The sequence below is a fragment of the Neoarius graeffei genome, chromosome 14 (genome assembly GCF_027579695.1).
Source record: "Neoarius graeffei isolate fNeoGra1 chromosome 14, fNeoGra1.pri, whole genome shotgun sequence".
Classification (NCBI taxonomy): domain Eukaryota; kingdom Metazoa; phylum Chordata; class Actinopteri; order Siluriformes; family Ariidae; genus Neoarius; species Neoarius graeffei.
Genome location: NC_083582.1, coordinates 43,209,847 through 43,219,300, shown reverse-complemented (window position 1 = coordinate 43,219,300; position 9,454 = coordinate 43,209,847).

Below are 9,454 nucleotides of genomic sequence, written 5' to 3'. Positions count from 1 at the left end.
TGAGATTAAAATTTATATTTTTGGCCATCATGGGAAATGCCATGTGTGGTGCAAACCCAACACCCTGAGAACACCATTCCTACAATGAAGCATGGTGGTGGCAGCATCATGCTGTGGGGATGTTTTTCATCTGCAGGGACAGGAAAGCTGGTCAGGCCTGAAGGAAAGATGGATGGCACTAAATACAGAGGAATTCTGGAGGAAAACCTGTTTGAGTCGGCCAGAGGTTTGAAACTGGGACGAAGGTTCGCGTTCCAGCAGGACAATGACCCTAAACATACTGCTAAAGCTACACTGGAGTGGTTTAAAGGGTAAAATTTAAATGTCTTGGAATGGCCTGATCAAAGCCCAGACCTCAATCCAATTGAGAATCTCTGGCATAACTTGAAGATTGCTGTACATCAACACAACCCATCTAACTTGAAGGAGTTGGAGCAGTTTTGTCTTGAGGAATGGGCAAAAATCCCAGTGGCTAGATGTGCTAAGCTAATAGAGACATACCCCAAGAGACTTGCAGCTGCATTTTCAAAAGGCAGCTCTACAAAGTATTGACTTTGGGGGGGGTGAATACCTATGCACACTCCAGATTTCTGTTTTTTCATCTTATTATTTGTGTCACAATAAAACAACAATTTTCACCTTTAAAGTGGTAGGCATGTTGTGTAAATCAAATGGTGCTAACCCCTCAAAAAATCAATTTTAATTCTAGCTTGTAATGCAACAAAACAGGACAAACACCAAGGGGGATGAATACTTTTGCAAGACACTGTACTTGAATCCCTGATAACTCATCCATCCATCCATCCATTATCCGTAACTGCTTATCCTGTGCAGGGTCGCGGGCAATCTGGAGCCTATCCCAACTGACTATGGGCGAGAGGCGGGGTACACCCTGGACAAGTTGCCAGATCATCACAGGGCGACACAACTCAATCCCTGACACAATCCCTGCTAACTCAGTTAGCACTATTTGACTAGTATAGTATTTGAATGGTATAGAGTTATAGAAGGGAAATTATTTTTAATTGCACTGTTCCATGTCACCCAGAAGAGGTTCCCTTTTGAGTCTTGTTCCTCTCAAGGCTTCTTTTTCTTGTATTCTCAGGGAGTTTTTTTTTTCCCCATGCCACAGTGACATCTGGTTTGCTCATTAGGGAAACTTTTTACATTTAATTTTATATCTACTGTATATCTACATATTTTCTGTAAAGCCACCTTGTGACATTGTCCATTGTTACAAGTGCTATATAAATAAAATTGAATTGTTTGTCAGACGTTTTAGTTTTTGGTAATCAACAATCCGTATGTTCTACCATGAAAGAGGCTGAAATATAAAGTGTGTGACATTGGAGGGGTCAGAGAATATTTTTTGAAACTATTATTTTCTGGATGTAATTGGTGTACAAGGATTGTACTGATGTGAGATCTTGTGTGTGAGTCAATATTGCAATACCAGACATCCTCAGCCTTCAGATCCTTCAGATCCTGTTCTTTCCAGTGTGGGCTTTATAATTAGTTACATTTAATACTGAATAATTAAATAAGATCCACTATTCTAGTGGACATAGGAATGTGTCTTGGATTTCAGGCATGTGAATCTTCTTGGTAGATACCGTGTCATCCTCAAACAGTGATCGTAGCCCGTTTCTTAATATATATAGTTTGTCAGCCCAATTTTACCTTGACCATCAATGCCTAGGGAACACTGCAAGTTAAATTCAATTCGATTCACTTTTATTTGCGGAGCTTTTTTACAATGGACATTGTCACAGAGCAGCTTTACAGAAATATACAAATTACTGATATGTTCAATTTATTAAATTTATCTCTTTAATTTATCACCAGATCATCAGTGATCAGGTATTATTTGGGTGATGGACTATCCGAAGCACAGCAATAACACTGACATGGTAGTTGCATGGTAGTGTGTGTGTGTGTGTGTGTGTGTGTGTGTGTGTGTGTGTGTGTGTGTGGTGTTATAAGTTTATTAAATGCAGGAGCCTTTAACTGCCTCCGTATCACAGTTGAGTTATTAATAGTCCGTAAACTGCTTCCACAGTTTTGTGACACAGTTATTGCTAATTATCTCAGAGGCCTGGTTTTCCCACCTTCGTTGCAGACATCTATCTGAATTGGAAACAGATTGTTCGGTATTTATGACCATCATGCTGCAGTAAAGAACAATTCTGTCATTACTTTGAGAAAGGAGCAAAATTAAATTTAGGGGTGAAGACATGCTTCAATTCACAACTTGTTAAAAAAAAAACTGTTGTTCGGAATTTGTGCACTAGTAAGCATAATAAGGGCACCTTATTCACTTGAGCTCATTTTTCCACGAGCATGTCTGAAACATTACCCACATAACTCATATTCCTTTATTAAAAGTAGTGCAGAGAAAAGGAAACTGAAAGCTGAAATTTACGAGCAGACTCAAGAGCAGCCTGATCCAGCTAGATGCTGTATAGTATTTTAAATCTCATAGAAAATAATAATAATAATAATAATAATAATAGAAAATCTTTATTAATCCTCCCCATAGGGGATCTTCCAAATTAATTTACAAGATAATAATATAATAATAATAATAATAATAATAATGATGATGTATTAAAATTTATGTTGGTACAATAATAAAAATAATAATAAACTAGTTACTTAAAAATCTAGACAATAATAATTTCTTTAAATTGCCCTTAAAGGCATGTGCGCTAGAGTACAATAATAATAACAATAATAATAATAATAATAAAGGAATTCATGATCTACTGTATTTATTATTATATAGTTGGTTGGGACTGAATTATTTAACTGTCTGGCAGCAGACATGAGCACACAGTGCTATTTCATTCCGACTATCCATTGCCGAACATTTCTGACATTTCATTCAAACAGTTAGTTTTTGCTCTTCAACTACCTCTGAAAGCTATCTAACTAAATAATTTCGCTCTTTTTAGCTTCAGAAATAACATTTGTGTGGCATCTCAAGCAATGGCCTATCTTCAGTGTGTACGTCAAATACATCAAACTTTATAATTAGTATAGACTTGGTAATATAGAATATTTATTTACTTTCCTCTTGATTAAGTCTCAGTTACAGTTTAAGATTACGTCACAAATATACACTCACCAGCCACTTTATTAGGTACACCCATACATCTGCTGTTTCATGCAGTTACTGTATCTAATCAGCCGATCCCTTGACAGCAGCACAACGCATAAAATCATGCAGATACAAATCAAGAGCTTCAGTTAATGTTCACTTCAAACATCAGAATGGGAAAAATTGTGATCTCTGTGACTTTCACTGTGGCATGGGTGTTGGTTTGAGCCAGATGGGCTGGTTTGAGTTTTTCAGAAACTGCTGATCTCCTGAGGTTTTCACACCTAACAGTTTCTAGAGTTTACATAGAATGGTGCGAAAAACAAACAAAAAAACAAATTTTAGTGAGCAACAGTTCTGTGGGTGGAAACACCTTGTTGTTAAGAGAGGTCAAAGGAAAATGGCCAGATTGTTTCGAGCTGCCAGGAAGGATATAGCAACTCATAGCAACTCTTTATAACAGTGGTGAGCAGAAACTGGGTTCCACTCCTACCAGCTTACTCCTACTTGATTTCGTGGAATAACCGATATATATCTCAGTTATTCCACGAAATCGAGCCGTACGTGAGCTGATACGAAAATACAAAAAAGCAACAAAATATGGAATGAAAGTATTTGGTGGTAAGAACATCCATCCGTCCATCAATCCATTATCTGTAGCCACTTATCCTGTTCTACAGGGTCGCAGGCAAGCTGGAGCCTATCCCAGCTGACTACGGGCGAAAGGCGGGGTACACCCTGGACAAGTCGCCAGGTCATCACAGGGCTGACACATAGACACAGACAACCATTCACACTCACATTCACACCTACGGTCAATTTAGAGTCACCAGTTAACCTAACCTGCATGTCATTGGACTGTGGGGGAAACCGGAGCACCCGGAGGAAACCCACGCGGACACGGGGAGAACATGCAAACTCCGCACAGAAAGGCCCTCGCCGGCCGCTGAGCTCGAACCCAGGACCTTCTTGCTGTGAGGCGACAGTGCTAACCACTACACCACCATGCCGCCCCGTGGTAAGAACGTATCTATTTTAATTTTTCAAGAATTATTATTACAGTGGTACCTCGGGTTACAAACTTAATTTGTTCTTTGACTCCGTTCGCGAACCGAATTAATTTTTCCCATTGAAATTAATATAAATCCAATTAATCCATTCACCGGCTCCAGAAACATAGTTTTTTTTCTAACTTTTTATGGGTTTATGTGTGGAAAAAATACAGAAAGGAATTAAGGATAACCTTAATTATAGAAAAATACAGTAATACTAAAATAAAACATAATAATTGTACAGTACACTTTACCTTTGTGGTTGATAGTTGCTGGCACACATGGATGGAGAGGAGGAGGAGCACTAACACTTTTCACTTTCTTGGGAGCCATAATGAGGGTTAATTTAATGCAAGAAGCAAAAAAGAAATCATATCAACACAACGCAATGACGAACAATGTTCACAGCGTGCCACCTTGAGTACAACTGATGCTGCCGCACGCCTCGCGTGGTGCGGAAGCCTGCTAATTTGTGTGTTTGTGCATCGAAGCATTGTTCGCGAATCGAAGCAAAATTTGTTCGGAAACGGTGTTCGTAGCCCGATTTGTTCATGAATAGGGACGTTCGTGACCCGAAGTTTGACTGTATAGCATTTTCACAAACTGCTACTGTCATTTTGCCGGTTTGTTTACATGCTAAGCGGAAATGATTTTGTCTGACATTTTGTACAAATATTTTATTTATTGAATTTGCAAAAAATAAAAATGCTCTGTTTTCTCAAAATCCTGTGAATGTGGATAGAATAAAACAGTTATTCCACTCAATCTCATCGTACATGGCTTATATATCGTCAGCTATCCGCTCACGTACGACTCGATTTTGTGGCATAACTACGTTATATAGGAAAGTCTTTTAGTCTTTTGTCCACTAGAGGGTGAACTACACCAAATAAAATTAATAAGAAAACATTATCCATTAAAAAAAAAAATTATTTTCTGTTTCATGCTTTTGGCAAAAATCTATAAATTAATATCATGTTTGCAGGCATTGAATTTTAAGTCACTCCAGAGGGGCTTCCTTTTGCAACCCTTTCCATAGAAAAAGAAACCATCTCTGTTTCATCAGCCCTGATGATGAATATTACATAAAAAAAGCACAGCCCTGATAGCCTGACTGCCTTCAATTAGTCTGTATCACAAATGGAACGTTTTAATGAACATCTCAAAATTCTCTCTGCATTTTCTGTTCCATGAAATTTCTTTCACTGCCTACATTCAGTACCAAAACAGAAAAGCACAAATCGGATGAATCAGACACTGTAAAAGCACAAAAGGCTTCATTTTGTCCATGTACGTCAATGTGTTCCCTGAGGAGTGTGTGTGTGTGTTCCTGCATCATTTCTCAGTTTTGCTCATGGTCATGCTGCTATGCTCTTTACATGCGTAGGTTTGAGTAGATATTTTCCTTTTGTATTTGTTATGAATGTATGTGTGGAATAAATGTGATGGGTTTTCAGTGTGTTACATTTGAATATTTATTAGCGGGGAAATGTGCTTGTCATGCCACACATATGGGGCTTTTTCAGGTGTTGGGCAGTTGTCCAGTTCCTTCATGATTCAGCCCTTATCTATATTCGCAATTGGCCTGAAAGCTCTTTGTGGTTTATTTTCCTTAATTTTTAAACCTTATAGATGTTAGGAAATGATGGAATCGTGACAATGTGATGAATATACTGCTATCCTATTAGAAACAAATGAAACCTTTATAGAGGAAAATGACAGGATCAAGGCCACGTCGAAATAAATCTATTTCACTCGCATGTCCTGAACATTAGTCTTAACAGTTTCCACAAAGGTTGCTGTAATTATGTTCAATGGGATTAATGCTATCTGAAAAAAAGCTAAATACAGCCAGATTAGGGAGTGTGTATAAGAATTACAGTGTCTCGTGTGTGTGTATATATATATATATATATATATATATATATATATATATATATATATATATATATATATATATATAAAATGTTGAATGCATTTGGAGTTGTTAATTACAACCCCAATTCCAAAAAAGTTGGGACGCTGTGTAAACTGTAAATAAGAACAGAATGCGATAATTTGCAAGTCATGGAAACCCTATATTTAATTGAAAATAGTACAAAGACAACATATCAGATGTTGAAACTGAGAAATGTTAGTTTTTTGAAAAACAGTTCATTACTGCATCCACAAATGCAAGTTAAAACCAGATATAAACAATATCCAGAAACATCGCCACCTTCTCTGGGCCCGAGCTCTTTTATGACGGACTGAGGCGAAGTGGAAAGTTGTCCCGAGGTCTGACGAATCAAAAGTAAAAATTCTTTTTAGAAATCATGGACACCACATCCTCCAGGCTAAAGAGGAGAGGGACCATCCACCTTGTTATCAGTGCACAGTTCAAAAGCCAGCATCTGTGATGATATGAGGGTGCATTAGTGCACATGGCATGGGTAGCTTGTACATCTGGGAAGGCATCATTAATGCTGAATGATCTACACATTTCAGAGCAATATGCTGCCATCTGGACAAAATATTTTTCAGGGAAGGCCTTCCTTCTTTCAGCAAGACAATGACAAACTGCTTTCTGCACATATTAAAACTGCATGGCTCCATAGTAAAAGAGTCCAGATGCTAAACTGGCCTGCCTGCAGTCCAGACCTGTCTCCTATTTTAAAACATTTGGCACATTATGAAGCGCAAAATACAACAAAGGAGACACTGAACTGTTGACACTGAACTTGTGAGCATGATTAATTCATGGTGTATATACACTATCTAGACCCAGTCAATTCAGCAGCATTTCAGAGCCATGACCTTTGGCTTTGGGCTTGTTTTATTGCCGTAATGCTGGCTAATGCTTGTAAAGCCACCTGTGTCTTTGGACTGATTCCATCACACTCTAGCAGTGTGTCTGTTCATATGGCACATTTCAATTCACTCGTCAAGTTGTATTTTAAATGCACAGGCAATTCTATAGCAAGATGTTAAATGCAGGTTCGCCACTGTCCAGGGAAAGTGCAGTATCAGTTTGGATCAGATGAACTGATGCTTTGATATGAATTACTGACAACTATCAATTTGCTGCAGACCTGTGATAACTCCACCTCTCTGCTGAATCAGTTGAACGACTTCTTCACTCACTTTGAGGCAGACAACAGCACCAAGGCACAGAAGACCCCACCACCTCCCGGCGACCAGGTGTTGACGCTGTCCCCAGACAGCATGAGGAGAGCTCTCAGGACGACGAATGCACGGAAAGCCCCGAGTCCTGATAACATTCCTGGTCATGTCCTGAGAGACTGTGCCGAGGAGCTCACAGATGTCTTTACAGACATCTTCAACATCTCGTTGAGCCAGGCTGTTGTCCCCATGTGCCTCAAAGCCACCACCATCATCCCAGTCCCAAAGAAGCCATCTCCCTCCTGCTTCAATGACTACCACCCTGTCGCACTCACTCCCATCCTCATGAAGTGCTTCGAGCAGCTAGTCATACGGCATATCAAGTCTTCCCTCCCCCCCGCCCTGGACCCTTTCCAGTTTGCATATCAGTCCAACTGTTCGACCGATGACGCCATCTCCACTGCCCTCCACTCAGCCCTCACTCACCTGGAGACAAAAGACTCGTATGTCAGAATGCTGTTCATAGACTTTAGCTCAGCATTCAACACAATCATTCCTCAGCAGCTCATTCATAAACTGGACCAGCTGGGACTCAACACCTCCCTGTGCAACTGGCTGCTGGACTTCCTGACGGGGAGACCACAGACTGTATGGGTCGGTAGCAACTCCTCCAGCACCATCACACTGAACACGGGGGCCCCCCAAGGATGTGTGCTGAGCCCCCTCCTCTTCACTCTGCTGACCCATGACTGCACACCAACATCCAGCTCCAACCGCTTCATTAAGTTTGCGGATGACACGACTGTGGTGGGTCTCATCAACAATGGCGATGAGACAACCTACAGGAGTGAGGTGAGCCGCCTGGCCATGTGGTGCAAGGACAACAATCTCCGCCTGATTGTGGAGAAGACGAAGGAGATTGTTGTGGACTTCAGGAGAGCACACACCCAGCATGCTCCACTATCTATTGACGGTGCTGCAGTGGAGAGGGTGAGCAGCACCAAGTTTCTGGGTGTGCACATCTCTGAAGACCTGTCCTGGAGCAACAACACTGCATCACTGGCCAAAAAAGCCCAACAGCGTCTGTACTTCCTCCGCAAACTGAGGAGAGCAAGAGTCCCGGCCCCCATCATGCACACATTCTACAGAGGCACCATCGAGAACATCCTGACCAGCTGCATCACTGTGTGGTACGGCGCCTGCACCGTGTCCTGTTGCAAGACTCTGCAGCGCATCGTGAGAGCAGCTGAGAGGATCATTGGTGTCTCTCTCCCTTCTCTTATGGATATCTATAACTCCCGCCTCACCCACAAAGTCATCAGGATTGCAGGTGACCCCACCCACCCATCTCACAGCCTCTTCAGTCTGCTGCCGTCAGGGAGGAGACTGCGGAGTTTCCGGGCCAAAACCAGCAGGCTCAAGGACAGTTTCTTTCACCAGGCGGTCAGGAGGCTCAACTCTCTCCCTGTTCTGCCCCTCCTCTGCCCCCTGCCACAGATTCTGCCCGCACACCCCCCTGCCCCCCTTTAGCATCTGACATGTCACCCTCACAGTTTTCCCCCCCAACACACACACACACACACACACACACACACACACACACACACACACACTCTCTCTCAACGTTCATTAACACACTGAACTCAGGGTCTGCACATTTCACTTTACCTCGCTCATTTGCACTATTCCGCACTACCTCACCTTAACAACTATTAGTTTATTGTTTATACTGCTTATTTCATGTTTACCTGCTATACCTCAAGTGCCCTTGACTGTTTATTTGCTTCAATTTATGTGTGTGTGTGTGTGTATAATATATATGTGTGTGTGTGTGTGTGTGTATAATATATATAATGTGGGGGCGGCACGGTGGTGTAGTGGTTAGCGCTGTCGCCTCACAGCAAGAAGGTCCGGGTTCGAGCCCCGTGGCCGGCGAGAGCCTTTCTGTGCAGAGTTTGCATGTTCTCCCCGTGTCCGCGTGGGTTTCCTCCGGGTGCTCCGGTTTCCCCCACAGTCCAAAGACATGCAGGTTAGGTTAACTGGTGACTCTAAATTGACCGTAGGTGTGAATGTGAGTGTGAATGGTTGTCTGTGTCTATGTGTCAGCCCTGTGATGACCTGGCGACTTGTCCAGGGTGTACCCCGCCTTTCGCCCGTAGTCAGCTGGGATAGGCTCCAGCTTGCCTGCGACCCTGTAGAA